This window comes from Oncorhynchus tshawytscha, linkage group LG11, assembly GCF_018296145.1.
Source record: "Oncorhynchus tshawytscha isolate Ot180627B linkage group LG11, Otsh_v2.0, whole genome shotgun sequence".
Classification (NCBI taxonomy): Eukaryota; Metazoa; Chordata; class Actinopteri; order Salmoniformes; family Salmonidae; genus Oncorhynchus; species Oncorhynchus tshawytscha.
In genome coordinates this window covers 29,398,101-29,411,426 of record NC_056439.1, presented here as the reverse complement: position 1 = coordinate 29,411,426, position 13,326 = coordinate 29,398,101, and positions in this window count along the sequence as shown.

The following is a 13,326-nucleotide window of genomic DNA, read 5'->3' as shown; positions in this document are numbered from 1 at the left end:
TCCGAGATTCCTCCCAACGCCCACACTTCATAAAGACGTCAGTGACCTTGGCCTCAACACACACACATACACAGAGGCTGACTGATGGATTTCAGAAAAGCCCCCAGCGTTCTACATTAAAAGTCCATCATATAAAGGCTTTTAAGAGCATTAGCTCAGAAGCAGAACTGTGGGAGGGACAGGGTGACTGGCCACACGGATCACGTCCAAATGTAAACCCCATGTGTGGGGTCATGACCTTTCACACGACAGGGTGTTTCAGCACCGGCTCACTTCCGCTCCATCACCTGCAACTCTGTACAGTATCACTATAGCATTACTACAGTATCAGTTGAGAGTGCCTGCCAACTTAAACACGGGGTAATTTCATAGGTACTGTGCCAAGTTATTTTTTGTCTATATTTTTCTTTCTCCCATAGGGCACAACTGTTCTTACTTATGGCCACTAGAGAGAGCCAGATAACAGGCCACGCACACACCCAGTGACCCTGTCAACTCCCAGAGAGAGGGTGTGTGTGCTGTTAATCAGGGCGAGGCCCACTCACACATATGGACTGCACCCTGCAGCGTGTATAAACTTGGTGTCTCTATGTGGACTGCATTAGTGTGTCGCACTCACGTAAAAACATGCCAAGCGTTTCGGTTCCTCACAACATGGTTCAGTGCTGCTACACGGTAACGCTATGTGCAACAACCTGTCAATGATGAGGCTACTGACTCCACGGTCTGGGCATGCTAGCTGCTTAGTCAAATCAATCCCCCTGCCTGCCTGCCTCCCTCCACCCAATAATCAATAACAATGTAATACTAGGGAAAAAAACTAGAAATAAGAAGAAATATGAAGAAAACAATAAGTAAGTAAGTAAGCATACTATATACAGGGTCAGTTCCAGTACCATATTTACAATGTGCAGGGATGCTGGAGTGATGGAGGTACTGTAGATATGTATAGGGGTAAGGTGACTAGGCAACAGGGTACAAGATAAACAGCAGCAGCTTGTATGTGAGTGGGTGTGCATGTGTGTAGAGTCAGTATAAATGTATGAGTATATTATGTGTGAGTGAGCAGGTGATGGAGTGAGTGTGTGTGTGTGAGTGTGTCAGGCCCTGTGAGTGCTCATAGAGACAGTACCAAAATGGAAGGTTAACTCAGATAGTCTGTGTAGCTATTTTGTGAGCTATTTATCAGATATTTTTGCTTGGAGATAGAAGCTTTTCTGGAGTCTGTTGGTGCCAGACTTGCACCGGTACCGGTACTGCTTGCTTTGCAGAAGCAGAAAGAATAGTCTATGGCTTGGGTGGTTGGAGTCTTTAACGATTTTTCTTCCTACCACACCGCCTGATATTGATCTTGGAGAGCTTGGCCTCACTTGAATGAATAGTGTAGTATGTGGGTGCTCTTGTTTGCTATGTGTGTTTATAAACAGTTTGGAGCATTCTATACTGTATTTTGTGACTCATGTCATGTAATGTGACGCTAGAGTAGTTACATACATGAAATGTATTATAATTCTATATAGAAAGACAGGGTAACGTGAGGTCTCATGATCGTCCAGTGGATTCTCTTCATTGGCCCGGGTCTGAGCCCCATCTGTCTGTAAGTAGGTTATGGTGAATTGAGTTTGCGCCGGACCTCGACAAATAACCACGTAACTCAAGGACGACAGCTGTGAAATTAATCCCCCCACATGGTCCCTGTGAGAAATTCTGTGGGTTTCCAGAAATGATTACACCTCCAACGGTGAAGTCACAGCGAACAGACTGGAGGAGAGGGGGGAGCTGGAAGGAGACAGTTGGAGGAGAGTGGGGGAGCTGGAAGGAGACAGTTGGAGGAGAGTGGGGGAGCTGGAAGGAGACAGTTGGAGGAGAGTGGGGGAGCTGGAAGGAGACAGTTGGAGGAGAGTGGGGGAGCTGGAAGGAGACAGTTGGAGGAGAGTGGAGGAGCTGGAAGGAGACAGTTGGAGGAGAGTGGGGGAGCTGGAAGGAGACAGCTGGAGGAGAGTGGGGGAGCTGGAAGGAGACAGCTGGAGGAGAGTGGGGGAGCTGGAAGGAAACAGCTGGAGGAGAGTGGGGAGCTGGAAGGAGACAGTTGGAGGAGAGGCAGCCAGTCAGAGGGAAGATATTCTGCTCTGATGTACATAACTTAACCAGCTGCAGGGAAGCCAGAAACTATCCGGAGCAACAAGGACTGCTGACGTCTGTTATATCCCGGTTCAATTCACTGATAGGGATAATCTCAGGACAGAGCTGCAAGGCTCATAAATGATGGGAGTAGAGTAGCAGTTGGCTGGTTGCCACAGCAGCGGGAATTACTCACTCCTCCAAGGAAACTGGCCCTTGTTTGCACTGTGGATGTTGCTCTGTTTTTCCACTCCCACAAATGTACTGATGCCCATCCCTCACCCCAACCTCAGGGACTCAGAGTACACACATGCAGACATACACAGCTCCTAAAGATAGGGTAAGGCATCTCCACATATTTACTGTTGTCATTAAATCACCCTCAAAACAGAGCAAAGCATTATTCCATTGGACAAGAGAGCTCAGCTCTACAACAACATAACTGTCTTCTGAGTGGACTCTTCAGTGGCTCTACACAGCCTGTCTTGTTTCAACTGCATATTTTGCTGTGTTTACACTCTCTGGTAAGCATCAATCTATGTTTGAAACCTTTGTAAACAGATCCCTTCTGCGGCAAGCTCAAAACCAAGTCCTACATTCTCAGTTCCCTTAAAAGCCATGCTTAAGGCTGAGAACACATACAAGACATGCCACATCTATTTACACTGTATCTGGCATTGGGTAGTGTCTAATCTTAGAGGATGGCACATCTTCATTCATGCTCCAGGGGGCAGTCAATCATTGTGCCATCCCTACCACGGTCAGGCCAGGGCGAACATTTCACCTTGGACAGTGGGCTTTGGAATGGAGAAAGCAACACAGTGTCTTGATGTGTTAGCTACTGTATTTCAGGGGCCATTGTTCCCCCAACCTGAAGTGTTCTCATTCGTCTCAAAGGATCTGTCCAGGTTTCAGATTCTCCTTCTCTCTACAGTGTTCACCTGCCCTTCAGCACGTTCTGTTGGACACTGGCATAGCCTACTGTCTGTCTAGGAATACTAAGAGGAATGTGGCACACCTTGGTCTCTGTTCAAATGGAGAAATGCTCAAATGGAGTAGAAAATAGAAACCCACACCCCAACTCTCACCACTACCCGTGCTAAACAAATAGTGGTTCTATTCTTAGCAAGGGGTTAGCTGTCTCAGTGTGGAATCTGTTGGACAAACCTACCAAGTTGGAACTTAGAGTATCCAGCGACTATGCTGTTCTCAGAAGAAAGGAAACACAGAGACAAACAATGACTCAGTGACTGCATTCATGTCTACATAGCTGTCTGTCTCTGATGAGATGTGGTCCATCCAGCCTTCCACACTGGCTACTTCACTAACTGGAGGAAGCAGTATTTAGAACAGTTACGTGCAGTTTGGCAGGTGCCCTTCAGACTTCACCAGTGGTAGACTTCCTCATAAACCCAGTGGCAAGGGAGGAGCTGCCTGGAGCAAATGGCATATTAAAACAGCAGGCTAAAGTCCACCAACCCCTGCCTTACCATATCAACAGATATTGTGACAGCCTGGAGTTGTGGGTATGGGGACAAGACAATAAAAATATACATTTTTCTGCTCCAAGGTCCCTGGGCAAAAAAAGCAACTTTTGTACCCAGTAAACAACATCCATCACGGAGGTACCAGAGGGGCTGCCACAGCCACTGGGTGGCTGTAGGGAGTATAGAACAGTACCAACGTCCTTACACAAGAATCATAATAGATTAAGATTTTGGGAAGATTTGGTTTTAGGTCCAATTTCATCTCATGGATATGTCTGCTCTATTCTGATACTACGGCTAGCGTACACACCAATTCTCAATATTCAAAATACTTCCCCCTCTCCAGAAGGACCCGTCAAGGGTGCCCTATGTCCCCGCTCCTTTTTGCACTTGTGATAGAACCGCTTTCCTTGGTCTTAAAATTATCATTCACTGGAATCCACTGAGCTGGTGAAGAACACAAGGTGTCACTGTATGCAGATGAGCTTGTAACGGGTGCGCTGAGAGTCAGGAAGCAAGTACATGGAGTGAGTGCTTCAATAAATAAACAAAACAATAAAAACAAAATACAAATCGCACTGACATGAAACAGAGTCAATAACACTTGAGGAAAGAACCAAGGGGAGTGACAGATATAGGGAAGAGAATCAAGGAGGTGATGGAGTCCAGGTGAGTGTCATGAGGTGCTGGTACGCTTGATGATGGTGACTGATGTGCAGGATCATCAGCAGCCTGATGACACTAGAGGCTGGAGAGGGAGTACACGTGACAGATCTAACATTATAGATCACTAACCCTGTCAACTCTGTCAATAACATACTGCATATTTTAAACACATTTGGATCATTCACAGGTTACAAATTGAACATCCAGAAAAGTTAACGTTTTCCGATCAACCAAGCAAATTTCCCCTGGAGCCCTGCATTTCCATCTGTCTCCCTCTGGTTTTTCCTATTTAGGTGTGAATATAACACATTCTCAGGCTACCCTCCATAAAACACATTTTGCAAGTCTAGTCACATGAGATGAAGCAGACTTACAATGCTGGGATAGTTTGCCTCTCTCCTTAGCTGGCAGAATCCAATCTGTTAAAATCTCAATTTTACCTAGGTTTCTATACCCTTTTCCCATGTCTTCCGATCTTAATGCCGAAATAATTTTTTACCAAGTTGGATAGGCTCATCAGTCATTTTATCTGGGCAGGCAAATCACCTAGGTTACGTAGAGCAATAGTTCAAAGAAGGAGACAAGATAGAGGATTGGCACTTCCAAATGTACTGCTTTACTAGATTATGGTCTTGTGGTAATGCTCCAAGTAAGAACTGGCGCTCAATAGAAGCACACTCCTACCAATCATACTCCCTTTCTGTTCTTGCTTGTGCCCCACTGTCCTTGAGTCCTTCAAAGTATACTGGAAACCCCATTGTGCTCTCTGCTCTGAAGATCTGGAGACAATTTGGTCAACATGTTAGACTTTCTGCCCTTTCTCTTCTAAGCCCTATCTGTAACAATCACCTATTTTTACCCTCCAAACTCCACCAGGCTTTTGTTTTGTGGCGAGAGAGAGGTTTGGTATGTTTCAAAGATGTATTTTTAGATGGGAAGTTTGACACTTTTAATGATCTCGTAGCTAAATGTAATCTGGCTCATTCTAATCTTTTCTGCTATTTTCTTTGTTCGCTCTTTTCCACCTTTCCTAAACTACCTCCCAAGACGTTGCTAGAAGAGATTTAACCTGATTTCTAGATTATATCACATTATACTTTCCTCTGAACCCTCTCCAATAAACAAAATGAAGACAGAATGTAGTCGCGAACTTGAACTTGACCTTCTTAGGATTAACTCCACACCCTCATGTGCTCGGTTAAGTTTAATTCAGTTCAAGGACTTGCACAGAATTCACTACACCAAAGAAAACGTAGTAAATTCCTCCCAGACACAAATGGCGTGACAGATGTTCAATCACTCCAGCAGACCACACCCATATGTTTTATTTATGTTCTAAGCTGTCTGAGTATTGGTCATCCTTTTTTAATACTCTAACATTGTCAATATTGACCTGCAGCCTTGTCCTTTGATAGCTATATTTGGAGTTCCATCTCTGTTTCCTAGTCTCACTAAAAGTAAAACAGACGTTGTAGCATTTGCTTCCCTCATAGCCCGCCAGCAGATCTTGCTTAATTGGAAATCCTCCAAACCTCCCACTGTATCAGCCTGGTTGAAAGATCTAATGTATTTTCTACAGTTAGATAAAAATTAAATACACTTTGAGAGGTTGTACTGATAACGTTTTCTTGAGATGCCAGCCTTTAATTTCCTTTTCTGAACAGTTGCCTTCTATTGATCAGGAGTAATAAATTTGGCCAACAGGGGAAATGAGAGTGTGGGAGGGAAGGGATAGTATGTTGTGATGTTTTTGTATTTGTATGTATGTATGTATGTATGTATGTATGTATGTATGTATGTATGTATGTATGTATGTATGTATGTATGTGTGTATGTATGTATGTATGTATGTATGTATGTATGTATGTATGTATGTATGTCTCATAGCCGCAGAACTAAAAAAAGTGAGCCCATCACATGTAATGAGTCTCATAGCCGCAGAACTAAAAAAGTGAGCCCATCACATGTTATGAGGGCAAACTTAAATGCCCTTTTATAAGGGCCAGTGGCGAGCACAGTGGTGTTGTCACAAGGTTGGTCACGTTCAAACAAGTCCTTTACTTTGTGATTAGGCTGATAGTGACCAGGCATGTGTGACACAAGGCTCGTGTTTGATATAAACTTTATGGCTTTTCCTCCTGAAAAGTACAATGTTCAACCATAATTCCTATTACATCATTTGCAGCAAATTTGCCTGACATAATGACTTTATAACAACGTATCTTCCCTTTTTATGTGTAATAGTGAAACCTGTCTTGTGAAAACACTGACCTAGGAACCAAAGGAAAAATACACTGGTAATATCTTATCTGTACAAACTGCATGACTGGGTAGCCTGTACGTCCAGGCAGCCAGTGTACATATAACAACAGATATGGTTGTCCAACACAGGGCACCATAATCTTTATAGGTCTACTCAGTGAATTGTCTTGCTATTTTTATTAACACTCATTGAGATTATGAATGCCCACAAGTCCTCGGTAGAAGAGCTCCTCTGTGTGACCTGTTTATACTTCAAATCTATCACGTTAGTTCCAAAGTGGTTGTGGTGGACAAATGTTTCATATGACCCATGGTGAAAATAAGTCACACAGCATTCTATTTTAGTGGTAGGGAACAGGCAGTGTGTGGGCATTTTGTGGAGTGTTATTGGACAACCTAAGTAAAATGGTGGGCCTTGGTCGGCTGTTTTCAGTTATTACAGTAACGTAGGGATAGTTGAAATAAAAGGGAAACATTTGGTGCTATTCAGATCCGCAGTAAACGTGTCTTCTATATTGCACTGGGCACAGTTGTGCAACGTTCCAGTTGTGGAGAATAAATGTGACATTTTCAGAGTAGATAACAGTCTCAGCACCTTCCTGCTCAGCTCCCAGACTAGCCATGACGTCTGTGCCAGAGAGAACAAAGCATCGACGCTGACCCCGAAAGAAGTGACTACTGATAAAACATAGACATCTCTGTCTCCATTCACATCTAAAGACATGGCAATTTCCTCTCTCAAATCTGTGTGTGCATTGTGGTGCTTCAAAAGTGAAGGGTAGGGAGTGGCAAGGGGGTGCTCCTGATGCTTCAGAGAACTGGTAGCCTTCACTGTCACTAGAACACAGGGATCACCTGGGACAGGAGTCATGGATCACACCCCACCTCACCCCTCTTCCCTCCTGCTGCAGAGCCAGGATCTTATCACAGCTCACCCAGCAGGTGCCCATCCCTGATCACTGAGCCAATGTAATGCAGCCCTGCGTATTAACCCAGCACATTAACCCTGTGCAACCCTGCTTGGAAGTGTGCCCTAGAGGCCTCAGAACCATCAGCTGGAAGACTGCCTTTAATTTAAGCTCTTAGAGGACTATCAGCATTCAGCTGCATGATCAAAGTATAATAATGAAGCATTTTGGGTAAAGTATCTTGTCATGGCGTCTCTCTCGCTTTCTTTATCTCAGCAGGTCACCAGCTGACTAAGCTATAAAGACAAGAGCAGCATCCGACCCTGATGCCCTGCTGTGTGTAGCAGTGCTTGATTTTTGCAGCTACTACAAGTGTCCTGTACCGATTCCCTAACACAGCATCAGTTCAGTAAAATCATCCCACGGCCATGTTTAATGGGCGTGGGATGATTTTACTGAACTGATGCTGTGTTAGGGAATCGGTACAGGACACTTGTAGTAGCTGCAAAAATCTATTTGCTATTACAGCTCTTATGCAGGCAGCCAGAACTCAACATGGTGGCATTGTGTCAATAAAGATGGAATGTGCACTTTGTTTACACTTGCTGGTAAGATTAAAGCTAAGATAAAAGGGATGGAAAGAGTAATAGCAACGAGGTGGGCTGAAAAGTATAAAAGGAGAGGGTATGAAAGCATGACAGGGGATTTTTACGACAGAGATACAGGAATAGTTTCTACTGTATCTGTTTGGCTCTCATCCTTGGTTTAGAATAATCTCATCACAGCCTGTGTGAAGTGTGCCCTAGCCTATGGGCAGGGGTAAACAGACATTGGCCTTTCATCACAAAACCAATCAATTTGGAAATCAATCTCTTTCCAAAACCAAAATGACCTCACATACAAAATATGGATGTACAGAGGACAAATGTTTGCCTGTTGGGAGAACCAATCAGCAGAAAGAATAATGCAGCACTGTAGAATAATCAGGCTTGTCTAATCCAGTGACCAGGAGTATTGACCTCAACCTGACAGACCACACACTAATCACCTCTGATTGGTAGTGTGGTTCAATGTAAAGCATGCAGTTCAAAACATGTGATTGTGTGTGAGATTTACAATTTAAATCATATTTCACATTTAGAAATAATGTTGCTCATGATCTATGGATTTGACAGGCACCCACTGTAAGTAAGTAGTAGTAATAGTAGGGTACTTACTAATTGCCTTGTGAGATGAGACAGTCACCAAGCAGTTCCTACTTTTTTATTTTGTTTGGAACGTCTCTATGACCAATGACCCTGATGTCTGTGGTCCATTATCTATAGGAAAAGGCTGCTCTACAATCATGTTCCATTTCCCCTCTGACAGCACCTACAAAAATAGAACCTAAAGCAACCCCCTATCTCTCCCGCACCAAAGGGCTCAGAACTCAATAATTATGTTGTTATTGTGTGCAGAATTGTAATGCAAAACATTCAGCTTTTCATGGAGAGGTGTCCACTGTCTTAATTTGCTTAACTACTTTTCAGATATGTTTATCAGACTCAGTATTATGACCATAGAACTATGCTGAACAAAAATATAAATATAACATGCAACAATTTCAAAGATTTTACTGAGTTACAGTTCATAGAAGGAAATCAGTCAATTTAAATAAATTAATAAGGCACTAATCTATGGATTTCACATGACTGGGAAGGGGCCCACCCACATGGGAGCCACGCACAGACAATCAAAATGAGTTTTTCCCCAGAAAAGGGCTTTATTAAAGACAGAAATACTCCTCAGCACTCCTCCATCCCTCCTTTAACAACTTCTCTAAAACGACGTTGGAGGCCGCTTATGGTAGGGAAATGAACATTCAATTCTCATGCAACAGCTCTGTTGGACATTCCTGCAGTCAGCATACCAATTGCACGCTCCCTCAAAACTTGAGACATCTGTGGCATTGTGTTGTGTGACAAAACTGCACATTTTAGAGTTGCCTTTTGTCCCCAGCACAAGGTGCACCTGTGTAATGATCATGCTGTTTAATCAGCTTCTTGATATGCCACACCTGAATATGGAACATTTCTGGGATATTTTATTTCAGCTCATGAAAGCTGGGGCCAACACTTAACATGTTGCGTTCATATTTTTGCTCAGTATAATTTGCAGCTCAGTTTACAGGCGATAGCTAGCTATGTGTGAAACATAGAAACATGACTGGTCTCTACTGACATTGCTTGAGTTGAAGAAGCAAACCCTGTGACAGAGGTAGGAGCACTTAGTGTCGCTGATATGGGATGGTTGTCCTAACCCAGAGCAGGTTCTGTAAGAGGGTTAATAGCCACAATACCGACAAGAAGACACAGCTTTTCCTCTGTAATCTCATCAATGCTACATAATTGTATTTAGTTTTTTAAAGCACCAAGCCGCACCAGATCATGGGGTTTAAACTCCCAGTGCGGAGAGGGGACAGAGGAGAAACAAGAGATACAGAGATGTGGCGCAAGAGAGAGATGGGATCTGTTTACAAGTCAACAGTCATCAGTTCAAAGTGGTAGGACCATTTGTAGTCTTTGTCCGGACAGCTGGATGGACTCAGAAACACATTTGGGATGTCCTTGAAGATCAGAGCATAAATATAAATCATAGATCCCATCACATACACATTCCAACGATAGCTCAACATCAAAGAAAAGAACAGTGGCCAAAACACAATTTTCTGTGCTTGGACCCCACAAACGCTCAACCCTGGTCTTCACAGTGGGTCAACCCTCTTTTTAACCATTAATGGATGCTGGACGCACCCTCTCTTCCATCCGAGGTCCGTTCTAGGTTCCATCCTAATGACTGCTTTCACAAGCCTGTCTGTCAGTGCTCTGTGATTTGTGCCTGTGCCATATCTCAGCTCAGGAGGGCAGATGACAAGCTGATTAGGAGTGGAATTTCCAGGGGCTCAGAGTTGCTATTCCCAGCCTCCATCCTCTAGATTAGACCCTTTCTAGCTGGGGACAGGCTGATGACACCCGGGCTACAGGTGAGACCGTTATATCTCATAACAACAGGGTCAGCTTCGACACAACCTGACCACATAGAGCTGTTGATAACCCACAAAGCTGCCAGGATTGCGTCATTAACTCCCCACCCCATATATACACTTTCTAAACATGGTTGGGGGATTTATTCTAAACATGGTAGGGGCTTTATTTAAAGAACATAAAACTTCCAAGTAAAAAAAAGTGTTGATAGGGGACAGAATGCAGTCGGACGATCAAATAATCAGCATATAGGGTGCATTCGGAAAGTATTCAGACCCCTTGACTTTTCCATATTTTGTTACGTTACAGCCTTATTCTAAAATGTATTACATTGTTTTGTTTTTCCTCATCAAATCTACAAATAATACCCCATAAGGACAAATCAAAAACAGGTTTTTAGAAAATCTTAAAAATGTATTACAGCCGCATATATCGCCCCCAAGTAGACACATCGATGGCCCTGAACGAACTTCATTTGACTCTGTAAACTGGAAACCACATATCCTGAGGCTGCATTTATTGTAGCTGGGTTTTTTAACAAGCTAATCTGAAAACAAGGCTCCCTAAATTTGATCAGCACTTCGATTGCACAACCAGGGCTGGCAAAACCCTAGACCATTGTTATTTTAACTTCCGCAACGCATATAAGGTCCTCACCCGCCCTCCTTTCGGAAAAGCTGACCACGACTACATTTGGTTGCTTCCAGCCTATAGACAGAAACTAAAACAGGAAGCTCCCGCGCTCAGTTCTGTTCAACGCTGGTCCGACCAATCGGATTCCACGCTTCAAGATTGCTTCGATCATGTGGACTGGGATATGTTCCGCATTGCGGCGAACAACAACATTGATGAATATGCTGATTCGGTGAGCGGATTTATTAGCAAGTGCATCGGCGATGTCGTACCAACAGCGTCTATTAAAACATTCCCAAACCAGAAACCGTGGATTGACAGCAGCATTCATGCAAAACTGAAAGCGAGAACCACTGCTTTTAATCAGGGCAAGGTGACCGGAAACATGACCGAATACAAACAGTGTAGCTATTCCCTCCGCAAGGCAATCAAACAACCTAAGCATCAGCATAGAGACAAAGTAGAGTCACAATTCAACGGCTCAGACACGAGAGGTATGTGGCAGTGTCTACAGTCAATCACGGACTATAAAAGGAAAACCAGCCCCGTCGCGGACCAGGATGTCTTGCTCCCAGACAGACTAAACAACTTCTTTGCTCGCTTTGAGGACAACACAGTGGCACTGACGCAGCCCGCTACCAAAACCTGGCTCTGGCAGTGCTCCTCCTGCTCCTCCTTGCACAAAGGCGGAGGTAGCGGTCCTGCTGCTGGGTTGTTGCCCTCCTACGGCCTCCTCCACGTCTCCTGATGTACTGGCCTGTCTCCTGGTAGCGCGTCCATGCTCTGGACACTACGCTGACAGACACAGCAAGCCTTCTTGCCACAGCTCGCATTGATGTGCCATCCTGGATGAGCTGCACTACCTGAGCCACTTGTGTGGGTTGTAGACTCCGTCTCATGCTACCACTAGAGTGAAAGCACTGCCAACATTCAAAAGTGACCAAAACATTAGCCAGGAAGCATAGGAACTGAGAAGTGGTCTGTGGTTACCACCTGCAGAACCAGTCCTTTATTGGGGGTGTCTTGCTAATTGCCTATAATTTCCACCTGTTGTCTATTCCATTTGCACAACAGCATGTGAAATGTATTGTCAATCAGTGTTGCTTCCTAAGTGGACAGTTTGATTTCACAGAAGTGTGATTGACTTGGAGTTACATTGTGTTGTTTAAGTGTTCCCTTTATTGTTTTGAGCAGTGTATAAAGATCCAGTCCACTGGAGGTCCAGTCCATTGGGCTCCCGAGTGGCGCAGCTGTCTAAGGCACTGCATCTCAGTGCTAGAGTCGTCACTAAAGACCCTGGATTGATTCCAGGCTGGAACACAACTGGCTGTGATTGGGAGTCCTGTATGACGACGCACAATTGGCCCAGTATCGTTAGGGTTTGGCCTGGGTAGGCCGTCACTGTAAATAAGAATTTGTTCTTAACTGACTTGCCTAGTTAAATAAAGGTAATATTAACATTTGAGTTCCCTTACACTTCAGTGTTGTGATGCAAAATGCATAGCGCAAATAATTTAAAAAAAGGTACGGACGATATTATTCATTCAAATCAGTTTTGGAGATAAGGTACTCATAGCTAACTTTGAAAAGGATTATGATAAAGTACGACTGGAATTTATTGTATTGTAATTGTTCACTCAAAAATAAAACTTATACATTACTGTGAAATGTACCTATAAAATGGTCTGACAGTAGACATAATCCGTATTCATATCCCTAAAGAAATGATATCACTGCAATACATTAAGAGAAAGTTACCAAAAATAAGACCTTGCTACCATGGAAAGGAAAATACCTGTCTATTTATGGGAGAAATTCTTTAGTTATATCCCAGTTGACACATTTGCTTATGACCCTGCCTACACCTAACTTGTTATTTATACCATTTTATTTGGAAATGCAAGCCATAGAAAATAAAAACAAGTTGATTTATATAATATGAATTTGAAGGGCAGAAATTATTAAATATTAAAGCATTAGACCTCTCACTAAAGCCTACAAATATTATGGTTAAACTCAAATATACTAACTGATAAAAAAAATATATATAATCTTTGAAAATCATATAAATATGACTGGATATGGAAATGTCTGCTCTATCCAAAACTACAACCACTTAATTGGAGCATTACCGCAAAAATGGAAGAGGCAACTGGAAGGGGGAGAAAGTAAGGAACTTGTCTGTCGGCCCTGCATTAAAGACCTAAATTAAGTCAAGAGAATTGT